Source organism: Galeopterus variegatus, unplaced genomic scaffold (genome assembly GCF_000696425.1).
Source record: "Galeopterus variegatus unplaced genomic scaffold, G_variegatus-3.0.2 Scaffold3139, whole genome shotgun sequence".
Classification (NCBI taxonomy): Eukaryota; Metazoa; Chordata; class Mammalia; order Dermoptera; family Cynocephalidae; genus Galeopterus; species Galeopterus variegatus.
In genome coordinates, this window is record NW_007729250.1 from 61,587 (window position 1) to 79,127 (window position 17,541).

General features: G+C 38.8%; 1 protein-coding gene across 3 annotated transcripts in view; it reads left to right on the forward strand.

Annotated features, from left to right (window-relative positions):
* The window catches only part of ZNRF1 (zinc and ring finger 1, E3 ubiquitin protein ligase), a 118,180-nt gene that overhangs the window by 11,905 nt on the left and 88,734 nt on the right, over positions 1-17,541 (forward strand). The gene's annotated exons all lie outside the window — the stretch shown is intronic.

Genomic DNA, 17,541 nt, shown 5'->3' on the forward strand with positions numbered 1-17,541 from the left:
TATGATGGCATAATTATAAAGTATCTTTTGCCTAAGGAGTTCAAAACACTTAAGGAAAAAGTGGTCATCACTTTTATAAAGTAGTAGGAATTACTTTCCTATCTTTTTTGAGAATCCCCAGGGTACATCTTATCATAGGATCCAGTCTGGATCCCCTGACCCTTACTTTTCTTGTCCATTCACTTTTAGTAATGAATTCTAAAGTTTTAGATCTGTGATTTCTAAATGGAAAAGTCACAGGGCTTTGTGCTGTTTCAATTTTGGTTTCACTTGCACATTTCAGGAAATCAAATAGTCATATGACTGAATAGGAACTCTTTGGTGTCTTGGAATCTTTTTTAAAAAATGAACTATTTCTGGCATTTAAAAGAGAGTACATTTACCTACCAAGCAGATTAATAAATAAAACATTACAGATATAATTGTATGTACCCTGTCCTTTTCCCATTTTCTCCTTTCCTCCTCAAAGGTAACTACTGCCCTAACTCTAGTATTTATCCTACTATATATATGTTTTTATTTTATTTATTTATGTATTTGGTGGCTGACCGGTGTGGGGATCCAAACCCTTTACCTTGGTGCTCTGAGTGAGCTAACCAGCCAACCCCAATCCTGCTATATATGTTCATTATTTTGCTGCATGTATATATCCAAAACAGTATTCATTTTACCTGTTTAATTTTATATAAACTTTATGTAAACTGTTTTATGTTTGTGTTTACGTTCTTCTAGGGTAGGTCCTTAGTCATGAAATAGCTTGGTCATAGGGTGTGTGTGTGTGTATATATATTTCTTTGACTCAGTTAAATATTGTCCAGTAGTTCCAATGCGCTTGTACCAATTTACACTGAAAACAGCATATTTTCACTTGCTCCATGACCTTGCCAAAACTTGATATTTTCGTACCTTAATTTTTGGTAAGCTCTCTGATGGGTATCATTGTAATCTTATTTGTTATTTGATAATATATTTATATTTAATTAATATATTAATATTGTATATTTAATCATCATGTTTCCTCTTCTGTGAAATGCTTGTTCATGTTTCTTACCCATGTTTATGTTAGGTGATTCATCCTTTTCCTACTAGTTTGTATGAATTTGTGTTTTTGTTTTGTTTTGTTTCCAGATAGCAGTTTTTTGTCATATATAATGCAGATGTATCTACTCCCAGTTTATGGCTTATCTCTTTATTCTCTTTGTGGCTTTTTATGATTAACTTAATATAATTAAATATTCAAGTGTTTTCTTTCTTTTCTTTTTTTTGGGCAGCTGGCCAGCAAGGGGATCTGAACCCTTAATTTTGGTTTTACTGGCACCATGCTCTTAAGCTAACCAGCCAGCCCTCAATTGTTTTCCCTTATGGCTTGTGCATTTTTTATGTAAGAAATATTTTCTGTCCCTGAGGTCGTAAAGATATTATCTTATATTTTCTTCTGAAAGTTTTAAAATTTTGCCTTATATATATATTTTTAATTTTGCCTTTTGCTCTTTCTTTTTTTTTTTTTTTTTGGTTGCTGGCTTATGTAGGGGATCCAAACCCCTTGAACTTGGTGTTACAAGGCTGTGCTGTAACCAACTGAGCTAACTGGCCAGCCTTTAGATTTTGCCTTTTATATTTAAATTCTTAATCCGTGGAGAATTAGTTAATTTGAATAGGGTAAGATAGGGACATATTTTCCTTTTTTCGTGTGAATAACAAGCTCTTAAGTCTTTTCCTACTGATTTGCAAAGCCACCTCTACCATATATCAAGTTTCCTCCTAGGCATATTTGTTCCTGGGCTTTTCATTTTGTTCCGTTGGTCAATTTGTCTATCCTTGCGCTAATAATACCCTGTTAATTACTGTAGTTTTGTGATAGGTCTTGCTGCGTGGAAAGGTGAATCCCTTCACCTTACTTATTCCTTTTCAAAACTGTGTTGGCTAAATGAAATTTTCTGGGGACAAATAAGGGTATCCATATAGGATCAACAAAATAAAGTACAAAGTACCAGGAACTGCTCTCTTTATAGTTGGTATTCTTTCTTTATGACAGGACATCTGGCAAACCCACCCTAATGGACAGTTTCACATTTTTTTCCCCTTATAGGATCAACAAAATAAAGTACAAAGTACCAGGAACTGCTCTCTTTATAGTTGGTATTCTTTATGACAGGACATCTGGCAAACCCACCCTAATGGACAGTTTCACATTTTTTTCCCCTGCTGTTTGCACAAACAATAACATATTCCTATGTCTTTGTATTGCAAACTGCAGAATGAACAGCTCTGTATGTTACAGACAACAACAATAAAAACAACAAAAACTGGTTAGCTATTTTTGGTACTTTATGCTTCCAGATAAATTTTAGAATCAGCTGTGTTAACTTGTGTGAGGAAAAGGATATTTATTGGAATTACATTGAGTTTATCAATTGCCATCATTTTATATATATAATTTTTTTCTTATTATAAAATATCATCCTTAATCATCTTTATAAAATTGCATCTGTCCATGAACCTGATGAAATGGAGTTACAGATATAATAGATTTCTTTTTTACATTTAAAAAAATTTTAAATTATTTCACACTTACAGAAAAGTTGTTGAACTTATACAGATAAATATTGTATGTTCATCACCCAGAATTCTCAAATGTTACCAGAAGGACAAATAGTTGACATCCTTTAATTTCTTAACTCTGCAAAGCAGCCTAACATATTAATAAATGAAAATTTTCAAATCTGAGAAATCTGCATTGACCCACTCCTGTGTTCTTAAAAGTGACATGGTGTCTGAAGGGGTGGCTAGGTCTAATACTGAGATCTGCTTAATTAGAGTTACACTATATATTCTTTTTTTTTTCGTGACCGGCAAGGGGTTCGCAACCCTTGGTGTGGTGTCGCCCGCACCGCACCAGCCAGTGAGCGCACTGGCCAGTCCTATATAGGATCTGATCCCGCGGCGGGAGCGTCGCTGCGCTCTCAGCGCTGCACTCTCCCGAGTGCGCCACGGGGCCGGCCCTACACTATATATTCTTATGTGAACTAAAATAACATCCACTACTACCCTCTGCTCCCAAGATCTATTGAAAAGAGGGGCTTCTTACCTGTCAATTGAGGGTCTTCTCAGCTGTAGGCTGAAGAATACAGATCAAGTCTGTCTCAGGATGACATAAGAATGACTCCTGGAAGCTTGGTTTAGCTGAGCCAGAGATACCTGCGTTGGAAGTACAGGACACCTTCTCTTGGGAGAGGCATAGTGGGGTAGTGGTTAAGGTTGCAGGCTGGTGCCAGACAGCCTTAGGTGTGAATCCCAGTGTTGCTGATTTTTAGTTTTTGGAACTTTGGGCAAGTGACCTAACAACCTTGTGCCTTAATCTCTTTACCTCTAAAGTGAGGCTAACTATAATAATATTTGTCATATAGAACTATCGTGTAAATTAAATGAATTTATCGGCATATCCACATCACTCAAAACAGTACCCAGCAGATAGTAAGTGATCAGTAAATGTAAGCTCTTATTATTTAATGTCGTTGGATAAAGCTTTATAATTTCAAAAAGATCGTGAGTTTCTTTTGTTAGATTTATCACTAGGTGCCTTATAGTTTTTTGGTTTTTATTGTAAATAGTAGCTTCTTAAAATGTTTATAATTGTTTCAGATTTCTTGTATATTTGGCCAACTTGTTGAGCTCTCATAAGTCTAGTAGGCTTGGGGTTTTTTTTTCCTGCTGCTCGCTGGTACAGGGATCCAAAGCCTTGACCTTGGTGTTACTAACATTGTGCTCTAAACATCTTGAGTTAACTGGCCAGCCCAGTCTAATCATTTTTTTTTTTTTTTTGACCGGTAAGGGGATCACAACCCTCAGCATGGTGTGGTCTGCACCATGCTCAGCCAGTGAGCGCATCAGCCATCCCTATATAGGATCTGAACCTGCAGCCTTGGCGCTACCAGTGCCACACTCTCCCAAGTGAGCCACGGGGCCGGCCCCAGTCTAATCATTTTAATGAGAAACATCAGCATAGAAAATCCAAGAGACAGATCTCCTTACTGGCCAGTCAACAACAACAAAAAAGAAACAAAATCCAAGAGAATAACATCCTCTGCATATAATGACTGTTTTGTTTCCTGTTTTCTAATCCTTTCGTGTATTAATTCTTTTGCATTTTAAGATTGCTGGCTAGTTCCTCCAGTAAAAAGTTTGTTAGAATCTATAATCATGGAAATCCTTATTTTCCTCCTATTCTTAAAAGAGAGTGTTTGCTGTGGAGATATCATATAGGTTTTTGATAGACAGCCTTTATTCACTTCTACTCCTACTTCGCTAAATTAAGTATCACAAATTACTATTTTATCATGTTTTTCCCTTGCATTTATTCAGGTAATTATCTGATCTTTCTCCTAAGTGAATTATATTACTATATTTTCTTTTTTTTTTGTCTTTTTGTCTTTTTTCGTGACTGGCAACGGATCGCAACCCTCAGTGTCGCGCCCGTACCGGACCGGGACCGGCAACGGGATCGCAACCCTTGGTGTTGCCCCCGCTCCTCGCTCAGCCAGTGAGCGGCCGGTCTGTATGTGGGATCCGAACCCTCGGCGGGAGCGCCGCCGCGCTTCCCAAGCGGTGCACTGTAGCAGTGCGCCACCGGGCCGGCCCATATTAGTATATTTTCTAATGTTTGTTTTTTTTTCCCCCAAAGATGACCAGTAAGGGGATCTTAACCCTTAGCTTGATGTTGTCAGCATCACGCTCAGCCAGTGAGCGAACCAGCCATCCCTATATAGGATCCGAACCCGGGGCCTTGGTGTTATCAGCACCGCACTCTCCCAAGTGAGCCATGGGCCAGCCCTGTATTTTCTAATGTTAAACTATCCTTATATTCTTCAAATAAACTGTACTTGGTTGTGATTTTTTTTTTTAATACATTGCTAGATTTAATATGTTAATGTTCTCCTTTGGATTTTTGCATACGTTATGAAATTTCGCTCATAATTTTGTTTTTATACTGTCATTTTCTTGTTATTAAGATTAATGTAGCCTTTAATTATTTTTATTTTTTATTTTTTTGGCAGCTGGCCATACCCAAACTCGTGACCTTGGATTTACAAGGCTGCACTCTAACCAACTGAGCTAACCGGCCAGCCTAACGTAGCCTTTTTTTTGTTGTTGTTCTCTAAAATATGACCAGTAAGGGGATCTTAACCCTTGTCTTCGTGTTGTCAGCACTGCTCTCACCCAGTGAGCTAACCAGCCATCCCTGTATGGGATCCGAACCCATGGCCTTGGTGTTATCAGCACCACACTATCCTGAGTGAGCCACGGGCCAGCCCCCTAATGTAGCCTTTTATCCTGAGTGAGCCACGTCAGCACCACACTATCCTGAGTGAGCCACGGGCCAGCCCCCTAATGTAGCCTTTTAAAAAGAGTTGAGAATTATCTGTTAGTTGTTTTCTAGAAAAGTTTGTATAAAGGCATATTAGAGTTCTGGCTGTAAACAGATGGCATACTTACAGACATAATTGAATCATATTTAATCAAGAGATGGTTACAAAGGTGGAGGCAGGAATTAACAGTGCATGGGAAAAGCATCCAGAGGCTGGCCTTAGTGAGAGACTGTTACTACCCCTAGATCTGAAGGGCAAGGGGAGGGAGCCATTAACAAACCTGGTGAGAACTGTAGCCCTGGGAGAGATGTCCCACAGAACTGTGGACTTACGTAGAAGAATGAAACCACTGTCAAGCCATGGCAAGGCACAGAGGGAGCCAGGTAATAAATACCCCAACCCCGCCATTATCTTGCCTTCCAGCCTCCTGCTGATGCTTCCCATTGGGCAAACCAACAGAAATTTAGTCTTTTTGGGGGGCTGCTGGCCAATATGGGGATCTGAAACCTTGATCCTGATGTTATAAAGCTGTGCTCTAATCAACTGAGCTAACCAGCCCGCCCCAACAGAAATTTAGGAGGCAAGGAAACTTTATCCAGACTTGTTAGCCTCATGGTGCACAGAGCAGGTTGGAAAGTGGATCTGGAGGAAACAAACTGAGACGGAGTATCAGTACCTTGAATGCTTGGTAGAATTTGCATGTAAAATTCTCCTGTAAAGCTATCAGTGGCTGGGACTTTTTTTTTTTTTTTTTTCCCTTTTTGTCTTTTTCCATGTCCGGCAACGGATCGCAACCTCAGTGTTGCCCCCGTACCGGACCAGGACCAGCAACAGGATCGCAACCCTCGGTGTTGCTCCCGTGCCTCGCTCAGCCAGTGAGCAGGAACCGGTCTGTATGTGGGATCTGAACCCTCGGTGGGAGCGCCACCGCGCTTCCCAAGCGGCGCACTATAGTAGTGCGCCACCGGGCCGGCCCATGGCTGGGACTTTTTTGAGTGAGTAGATTTTTATCTAATGATTCAAGTTTTTGTTTTTGTTTTGTTTTTAATTTAAAATACTTTTATTTTTGGCAGTTGGCTGGTACAGGGATTGAACCCTGGACCTTGGTGTTATCAGCACTGTGCTCTAACCAGCTGAGCTAACCAGGCAGCCCTTCAAGTTCTTTAATGTTATTAGTCTATTCAGGTTATCTATTCTTGTGTCAGTTATGTCAGTTTTTTGTTTGTATGTTTGTTTGTTTGTTTGTTTGTTTGTTTGCTGGCCAGTACAGGATCTGAACCGTTGGCCTTGGTGTTATTAGCACCACCCTCTAACCAAGAGAGTTAACTGGCCAGCCTCCTATTTTTTCTTGTATTAGTGCTAGCTTTCTTTCTGTTAATATTTGCCTGGTATATCTTTTACTGTTCCTTTATTTTCAATCTCTATATCCTAATATCTTAGGTTTTACTCCTGTAAATGACATATAGTAGATTTTTTTAACCTAATCTGAGACTTTTAATTATTAAAAAAAAATTTTTTTTTTTAAAGATGACCAGTAAGGGGATCTTAACCCTTGACTTGGTGTTGTCAGCACCACGCTCTCCCAAGTGAGCTAACCGGCCATCGCTATAAAGGGATCTGAACCTGTGGCCTTGCTGTTATCAGCATCACACTCTCCCAAGTGAGCCACGGGCCAGCCCTTTTTCCTGTCTCTATTAGATAATTTGGGTTTTCTTTATCCCATGCTTCCATTCTTACCTCCCTCCACTCTCCTTTTAGTTTTTAGGAAGCTTTTAGTTCTTTTAGAGGCTACTCTTAAATTTTTGGGCTGCATACTTCAATACAATCTAAAGTTAAATTAGTATTTCTACTCTCATCTCAAATAAGCACCCACAGTTTGCCTTACACATGGCTATGGTTCAGTATTATAATTCCATTTATTTTTTATTTTATTTTTTATTTATTTTGTTTGTTTTTTTGGCAGCTGGACAGAACAGGGATCTGAACCCTTAACCTTGGTGTTACCAACACCACACTTTAACCAACTGAGCTAACTGACCAGCCATTATGTTTTTATATCCTGGAATTATTTTTTGCTATTCTTATTTGATAAAGTCTGCTTGTTTGGATTCACCTACCTGCTTACCAGCTTCTTTGCCTAGTGTTTCTTCTTTCATCATACTTTATCCTTCTGAGTTAAAATTTCCTCCCAGAGGTAGGCTTTAAAATGTTTTTCAGTGAAAATCTGTTAGTGTTAAACCTTTTTTTTTTTTTTTTTGCTTAAAAAATTTTTTTGTCATAGCTGTTAGATAATTTAGCTAGATATAAAAATCTGGGTTGACAGTTATTCTTTCTCAGTAATTAGACAATGTTATTCTGTTTCATTATCTTCTGCCTTCTAATGTTTTAGTTGAGAAGTCTGCTTCTCATCTCATCTCTGAGTTAATCTGGTTTTTTCTCTTAGCTGCATTTTTGTCTTCTCTTTATTCATGATGTTCTGCAAATTTATTGTCATGTGTTCTGGGTTTGATTTATTTTCATATATCCTGCTTGCTCTTTGTCCTTGAATATGAGATTTCATGTCTTTCAAAGCATCTAAGAAATTCTCATTCATTTATCTCTTCAGATTTTAACTTTCTTTTATTTGCTCCCATCTTTCCTTTTGGAAATCCTAGAAGGTATATATTGGACCTTCTTATTCTATCCTTCATGTTTCTTAAACTTTTTTTATATTTTCCAATTCTTTATCTCTGTATGCTGCACTCTGAGTAATTTCTTATGTCTATCCTTCAGTACACTAATTTTTTCTTCACCTGCTTTTTTTCTTTTTCCTTTTTTTTTTTTTTTTTTTTTTTGTGGCTGGCCAGTATAGGTATCAAACCCTGGACCTTGGTATTATTAGCACCACACTCTTTTTTTTTTTTTTTGTCCTTTTCGTGACCGGTAAGGGGATCGCAACCCTTTGGTGTGGTGTCGCCCGGCCAGTCCTACACAGGATGCGAACCCGCGGCAGGAGCGTCACTGCTCTCCCAGCGCCGCACTCTCCCGAGTGCCCCACGGGGCCGGCCCTAGCACCACACTCTAACTGAGCTAACTTGCCAGCCCTCACCTGCTTTTTAACCTATCCTCTGAGTTTTATATTTCATTGAACTATATTTTAAATTAATTGGAATAGTTTGGTGGGTTGTTTACTTACTGCCTTCAATTGTGCAAAAACAAACACAAATGAGTAAATCACTTTGCTTCCATTTTTCTTGTTTTCCTCTTTGGGAAAGTAAGTAGGGTTGGTTAGCTGCTTTTTGTTATGTTTTCTTCCTGCTCAGAAATTCCGTGAAGCCATATCACTGTGGCCTTATGCTGTTGAGCAAACAAGCACTCTGAACAGGAGGCAGGAAACTGGAAGCCTATCATAGTTTTGTTCTCCGCTCCCAGAGGAAGAGCAGCTCCCGAGTCATGTAGGGAAACCTTTCAGCATTTTACCTCTTGAGGGCTCACAGCTGTGGCAAGGATGTGTTTCTATGGCAACAGAGGCTTAACTTTTCCTCTGTACTCAGAATATGCAGAGGAAAGTTACATGAGAAACTTTTAGAGCTTTCCATATTCTAGGAATGCTGGATTCATTCTCTTTTCTCTTCTAGACTGCACTGTCCAGTACTGTAGCCACTAGCCACAGGTAGTTATTTAATCTTAAATTAATGAAAATTAAAAATTCTATTTCTGAGCCACACTAGCCATGTTCCCAGTGCTCAATAGCCACAGATGATTAGTGACCACTATAATTGGACAGCACACATAAAGAACATTTCCATCATTGCAGAAAGTTCTAACACGCTTGGGTGGGAGGGGGGAGAGGGAGGAGGGAGGGAGGTTTCGGTGATGGGACATAAATAACTTACTTCACTCATTATTATGGAGCTCTACAGGGACTCAGATCCTTCTCAACACAGTACTCTGGGTGCCCACAGTCCTTGCTAACTTCTAGGGTTGACATGTGATATTGAACCTGTTTGGTGTTGTTTGCTAGGGATTTGAGGCTTGGAGTTTGCTATTCAGAGAAGGGATATTGTTATTGTCAATTGTAGAGTACTTATTATGAGCCAGATGTGTTAGTTGAGAAACTAAGAAAAAATGTGTTAGTTAAGAAACTTAAAAAAAGAAAGAAAGACTATCTCAAGTATTTATGCCCCATGGTACACAGTAGATGCCTAAATAAAAGTTCAATGAAGGTACACATGAAGAAGGATGGTAATTTTAGGGGTAAAGATAAAGGTAATTTGTGTTGGGAAAGGGTTCAGTACTTAGTTCATTACAGTGATTTTTTTTGTAGTTGGCGAGGAGTTGACTTTCTGGAAGAAATTTATCTGAAAGAAAAAAGATGGCTTCTAAGATGACAGGGATGGGTTTAGAAAGAACTCAGGGGCAGAATTTGTAGAAGGAAAAAGAAGTTGTGTAAGAAAAAAATGCCCTAGAGCGGTGAAGGAGTTGGAAAGGATGAACTAAAGGTGCTCTGCGGAAACAGAAATTAACAGACCTTTGTGACTTCTAAATCAATGTTGTTTTTTTTTTAAAGCAAAATTAGGAAACACGTTCTCCCTATATTTTTCTGATCACAAAAATAGAATATGCACTGTGAAGATTTCAAACATTCGTGTAGAAAGTGAAAGTTCCCCCGTGATCTCTTTGGTTATGTATTTCTCCAGATTTTTGCCCCTGTGGATGAATGGATGTATATAAAATGGTAGAAAGCACATTATACTTGTCCTTTCACAGCTTCTGTTTTTTAATTAACATCCTCTGCATTGTATCATGTCATTCTGTGTGTGTGTGTGTGTGTGTGTGTGTGTGGATTTTATTTTATTTATTTATTTTTTTGTGTCTGTTGTAATTTCCCAAAATGTGTACCTGGATGTGGAACCTATTCACAGCAAATCTCTCCCCCACCCTCCCCTAGCCATTGTGCCTGTTTGGGTGAAGTCATGATAAAATAGTTTTGTTGCCCAAGAAATTTGCCCCAAAATAATTTTACTCTTTTATCTCTTTGCTAGAGAGACCATGCTCGTTATTTACTATTTGGTCAAATTTCTCCTAAGTTGTTATAAGACTACTGCAGGGAGAGATCACATAGCCTCACCTATAAGCTTAGTTTGTTCTTAGAGAGCAATTATATTATAAGCTAGAAAGAGCCCAGAGCTTGGCCCCTACTGCAGAGGACATTTGGTAAATAAACAACGGCAGGCCGTGGGATTCATAGGAGTCCTTCTCTCCTAGCCTCAGTTCTGAAGCAGTCCAAATACGTCTAACTAGTTCCAGAGTTCACTGTTTCCATTTTTATTTCTGGTGGGATAATTACTTCTGCCAATGGCCAGACGAGAGCATAAGAAATTTTTATCTTGGATCTTCAATCTGAACAGTTTTAAGAGAAAACCTGCTGGGCAGTTGGGGGCAGCAGGGGCAACATTTCAAATCAGTATTTCCCTCATTTTAGAAGTAAGCAGAGAACAAAATATTAGTTCCGGCCCAGGCACACTACCAGTGCCTCCGGCCCACCCTGGGATCTGAGGTATGGAGCTGGGGACCAGATCCCCTCCCCAACCAGGCACACTGCCAGCACCAAGGAGCATGCCAAAAACATCATCTCCATGTGGGTGGCCCACCACGGCCACCACAATAACCACGACTGCCAGGAATGTGGCTGGACGCCACAAACACCATGTAGATGGTCTGACAGCTACTGGAGTGCATTGACACAAGGAGAGTCACCAGCAGAGACCAAAGAAAAGAAGAGGATATCTTTCTCTACAAAGCCCATTCCAGAGTGACAGAAGAAGCATCTACGATAATATTGGGGGGCCTGAACACACCTCTTAGCATTGGACAGATCATTTAGACAATAAATCAACAGAGTAACCATTACTTTTTTAGAGGGAGAGAAGAAATCTAGTGTTACCAGTGGTGGGAGCGGGGAAGAGGGGAATAAGGAGAGATTAGACAAGGGGGATAAAGAGTAAGTACAATTTGTAACAATATATATACTAGTAATATTGATTTGATCAACATATGTCAACACTGAACCCCCAAAATATGTATAATCAATTATGATTCAATAAAAATTAAAAAAAAATTTATCTTGGCTCTGCAATCTGAACAGTTTTAAAAGAAAACGCTGGGCAGTTGGGGGCAGCAGGGACAGCACTTCAAATCAAACCTGTAAGAGGCAGCTAGCCATGGATCTGCACTCAGTGTGGTGCTTTTGCTTCCTTGGGGTGCTACACACAGAAACTGTCAAGCAGGCAGCATGCTGGCAGGGCCTGCAGCAGTCCACTGGGGCCTGGACATCTGTGTGAGATTGGATCCCACACAGGAGTCTTGCGTGGCATTGATCCAACAGCTCCATGGTATGAGTAGCTGTCAGGTGGCAAGCTGGCAAGTGTCCTGATTTTCCTCCCTCCTTCACTAACCCGTGGAGTAATAAAATGACCAATAACCAAGCATCTCATGATGCTTGAGTTGTAAAAGAACTCTGATTTGTGCTAAATGGACTTGTGAAATATTCCTAAAAAAGGAAAAGCACCTTTTTATAAGGTTTTTTGTTTGTTTTAAACATGATGATGTTACATGTGACTGTCAAGGCCAAGTGTGTGGGCAAGAGTAAAGGTACTGGACTAGAACCTGGAAGTAGAGTTTAGAATGAAGTTGAACTCATTGCACAACAGCAAGGTCAATGTTTATAGATTTGTTGTGAGCTCAAAGCCCTTTTGGATGACGTGTCATTTCTCTCATGCCCTCAGAAAGTGAAGAAATAGGAGCAGTTTAGGAAAAATACTTGGAAAAATTCCTTAATGATTTGAGCCTCATCCAGGCTTAATATTTGAGTGTTTGAATTCTTCACTATTGAGACTGTTGCTTTTACAATAGTCTGGTTTTGTTGGTTATTGCATCTTTTTAAAATAAGAAACAAATAGAGTGGTAACAAACAGCAGTGTGTAATAGCAGTATTACTAATAGAAGACATTTATTTAATGCTAATTACTAAGTGTCAGGCACAGTTCTAAATACTTAACATGTATTCACTCTTTGAATCCTCACCCTGTGAGGTGGATGCTATCATTCCCAGTTTGGGAACTCCACCATCACACAGCTAGAAAGTGGTATGGCTCTAACAAATGGTATCTCATATTGCTACTAAACTGCAATCAGTATAGGCATCAAAAATTAAATTGTGGGAATCTTTTTCAGCCCTACAGTCTTCCTGTTTACAAACCTATAGCATTCTTTGTCGTTTCATAAAGTGGTAGAGAAGCAAAACACATTTCCTTACCATGTCAACCCTAGTTGACATTTGCGACTGCATTTTTCTGTTCTTTATCATAACATCAGTCCTCTCAGCCATCTTTGACTCCAGTAGGAACTATAGTCCACTGGTCCATTTCCCTCTCCTTTCTCACTCCTTCATGCCTGTACTTTCCTCCTTAAACAACTTAAATTCCATGGTCAGCCATTGTAATCACTGCTTCATGTAATACTCTCAATTCCTTCTCCTCTTTTGCTTCGTTACACTTGCTTGGCTAAATCACAACTCTGGTTAAATCCGCTTCTTTGCCTACTCCTTGGGTGCATTCCTGGGCTGGAAGAAACACCATGTTCACTGGTCTCGCTATTTTTTTTTTTTTTTAAAGATGACCGGTAAGGGGATCTTAACCCTTGACTTGGTGCTGTCAGCACCACGCTCACCCAGTGAGCTAACTGGCCATCTCTATATGGGATCTGAACCTGGGGCCTTGATGTTATCAGCACCACACTCTCCCGAGTGAGCCACGGGCCGGCCCCACTGGTCTCACTATTAATTCGTGATCACTAACCTCAAGCAGGCCCTAAATGCTGCCTGGGAATCCTGCTGTATTTCCATAGTTCATTCATTCTCCAGCCTCCTAGAGGGACTATTCCATACCTTCTCCTGTCTTCTCAAAACTACCTTAACAGCCTTTGCTGATGCCCTTACTTCCTATTTCATTGCAAAAAGTTGCAGCATACCTACCCACCCACTTGCATCTGCTGTTTTCCCAATTCTCATAACTAGGTGTGAGCTCTCCATTATCCTTGCAAGGGCCAAAAGCCTGCACTTGCACATGAGATTTCATTCTCTGAAAAGTTGCAGCATACCTACCGACCCACTTGCATCTGCTGTTTTCCCAATTCTCATAACTAGGTGCGAGCTCTCCATTATCCTTGCAAGGGCCAAAAGCCTGCACTTGCACATGAGATTTCATTCTCTCTGCTCTCTCTCCTGAATGTTGTGTCTCTAGTGGCACATTCCTATCAGCATGCAAACTGCTGATATTTCTTCCATCTTGAAAATGGCAGCAGAGACAACAGGTTAAATCTGTTGATTCTGCTTCCCCTACAAATACCACCCCATTTCGCTACTTCCTTTTATAGCAAAACTCCTTAAGTATTCTCTTTTCTTGATTTTCTGATTTTTTTTCCTGTTCTCCTCGAACCTGGCTCCAGTCAGGTATTAGATCTCACTACTCAACAGAAACTTCTCTTATCACCATCATTGGGGGCCTTCTTGTTGCTAAATCCAGTAGCCTGTTCTCGGTTCTCATTTTGGAAAAGGCAGCTGCATTTGACACAGTTTGTCCCTCCCTTCTCCTTGAAACACCATCTTCACATGCTTCCAGGATACCACTCTCACCTAGTTTTCTTGTTAGATCTTTCGTTGATGTCATCTCCTTTGCTGATTCGTCCTCACCTCTAATGCTGAAAGGCATGGAGGTTTAGTCCTTGGACCGATTCTTATCTTTTTGTATTATCACGTTGGTAAAGTCATTGAATCTGGTGGTTATAAGTGCCATGAGTACGCTACTGTCTCCAAAATTTACCTCTCTAGCTCAACCACTTCCTTGTTTCCTTGACTTTTTTTTTTTTTTTTTGGTGGTTGGCCGGTACAGGGATCTGAAACCTTGGTTGTATAACACCCCACTCTATAACCAACTGAGCTAACTGGCTAGCCTACCTTTTATTAAAACTGTTTTATTGAGAGATGATTCACATATCATGTAATTCACCCATTTAAAGTGAGCAATTAAGTGGTTTATAGTGTATTTGGAGAGTTGTACAACCATTACCACACTTAATTTTGGAGTGTTTTTTCATTATCCCTAAAAGAAACCCCATAACTATTAGCAGTAACTGTTTTCCTCCATCTACTCCTGCTTCAGACAGCCATTAGTCTACTTTCTTCTTTCTGCCTGTATAAATTTGCTTATCTGGACATTTTCTATAAATGAAAACATTTTTTTGGTGTCTGGTTTCTCTCACTTAGCATAATGTTTTAAACGTTTGCCCATTCTGTAGCATGTAATAGTACTTCATTCCTTTTTATGGCTGAATATTTTACTGTATGGAAATATCACATTTTGTCTATCCATTCATCAGCTAATAGACATTTGAGTTGTTTCCACTTTCTGCTGTTAAAAACAATGCTGCTATAAACATCATGTACAAGTTTTTGTGTGGACATAATGTTTCCATTTCTCCTGGGAGTGGAATTGCTGGATCATATAATAACTCTATGTTTGATCTTTTTGAAGAATTGCCAAACTATTTTCCAAAGCAGTTACACCATTTTTTATTCCCACCAACAGTGGTATATAAGTATAAGGGTTCTGATTACTCCACATCTTCTCCAGTACTTTTTATTATCTGTCTTTTTTATAATAGCCATCCTAATGATTGTGGTTTTGGTTTGCATTTCCCTACTAAAGATGTTGGACAGTCTTTTCACATCTTTATTGGATGTTCATACATAGTCTTTGGAGAAATGTCTCTTTAAGTCCTTTGTCCATTTTTTAATCAAATTGTTTGTTTTTTTGTTGTTGAGCTGTAAGATATCTTTACATATTTTGGACATACTAATCCCTTAGAACATAATTGGCAGAAATTTTCTCCCATTCTGTGAGTTGTCTTTTCACTTTTTTGTCAGTATCCTTTGAGGCACAGAAGTCTTTAATTTTGAAGAAGGCTAATTTATGTTTTTTCTCTTGTTGTTTGTACTTTTAGAGTCATATTTAAGACATTATTGCCTAATCCAAGGTCACGAGGATTTCCACCTATGTTTCCTTCTAAGAGTTTTACAGTTTTAGTTCTTATATTTAGGTTTGATGCATTTTGAGTTAATTTTTGTATGTGGTGTGAGGTCCAGCTACTTTCTTTTTGTGTGTGGCTGGCCAGTATGGGGATCCAAACCCTTGACCTTGGTGTTACCAGGCTGTGCTCTAACCAGCTAAGTTAACCAGCCAGTCCCAGCTACTTTCTTTTGCATGTGGGTATCCACTTGTCTCATTGCCATTTGTTGAAAATGCTATTCTGTCTCCATTGAGTGGTCTTGACACACTTGTTGAATATCAGTTGACCATAGATGTATGGGTTTATTTCTGTGCTCTCAATTTTTATTCCATTGGTCTATATTTTTATGCTTATGCCAGCACTACACTATCTTGATAACTGTAGCTTTGTAGTAAATTTCAAAATCTTTGGTTTTCTTTTTCAAGATTGTTTTGGCCATTTGAGGTCCCTTGCAATTCCATATGAATTTTAGGATCACCCTGTTCATTTCTGTGAAAAAGACAGTTGGGTTTTTGGTAGAGGTTATATTGAGTCTCTAGATCAATTTGGGAGGATTGCCATCTTTACAGTATTAAGACGGAGTGTCATGAGCTTGATCATCTTTCCATTTATTTAGGTTTTCTTTCATTTCTTTCAGCCATGTTTTATAGTTTTCAGTGTTACAAGTCTTGTACTTCCTTGCAAAGTTTATTTTTTCCCCAGTTGTTTCAGTGCAAATATTGAAAAGACTATCCTTTCCCCCACTGAATTATCATGGAATCTTTGTAGACAGTCTGTTGACCACATGTATCAAAACATCACACTCTACCCCATAAATATGTATAATTATTATGTGTCAATTAAAAATAAACAAATAAAAAGAAACTCTATTGACCATATATGTGTGGGTCTACTTCTAGACTCAGTTCTGTTCTGCTTTGTATGTCTGTCCTTATGCCAATACCATACTCTTGATTACTGTATTGCTATATTGAGTCTTGAAGTCAAATATTACAAGTCCTCAATCTTGTTCTTTTTAATAATCATTCAGTGTATTCTCAGGCCTTTGAATTTTGATATAAATTTTAGAATCAGATTATCAGTTACTACGAAAAAAGCCTGTATGAATTTTGATTGAAATTGAGCTAAACTTATGGATAAATTTGGGGAGAGTTAACATCTTGATAATATTGCAACTTCCAACCCATGAACATGGTATTTCTCTACATTTATTTAAACGTTCTTTAGTTCTCTCATCAGTTTTTTGTAGTTTTAGAATAAAGGTCTTGGACACATTTTTAACATTTACCTTTAAGTATTTCGTGTTTGTTGATGTTTTAAATTTTTAAAAATTAGTTGTGACAAAATACTCTTAACATAAAATTTACCTTTTATCATTTTTAAGTGTACAGTTCAGTAGTGTTAAGTATGTTCACACTGTTGTGCAACCACTCTGCAGAACTTTATCTTACAAAACTGAAATTCTGTGCCTATTAAACAACTCCCTATTTCCTCCTCCCCCCAGGCCTTTGCAATCACCATCCTACTTTCTATGACCTCATATAAGTGAAATTATACAGTATTTGTCTTACTGTAACTGATTTATTTCATTTAGCCTAACATCCTCAAGATTCATCCATGTCGTAGCACATGTCAGAATTTCCTCTTTTCAGGCTGAATAATATTCCTTTGTATGTGTGTGCTATATTTTGTTTATCCATTAATTCATTCCATTCATGGCTGTTTGAGTTGCTTTGACCTTTTGGCTATTATGAATAATGCTGCTATGAACATGAGTATACAAATATCTCTTTGAGACTCTGCTTTCAGTTCTTTTGAATATATACCTAGAAGTGGAATTACTGAATCATATGGCAATTCTATTTTTAAATTTTTGAGGAACTGCCATACTATTTTCCGTAGCTGCTGCACCATTTTATATTCCCACCAACAGGGCACAGTTCCAATTTCTCCATATCCTCACCAGCCCTTGTTCTTCCTTCCTTCCTTCCTTCCTTCCTTCCTTCCTTCCTTCCTTCCTTCCTTCCTTCCTTCCTTCCTTCCTTCCTTCCTTCCTTCCTTCCTTCCT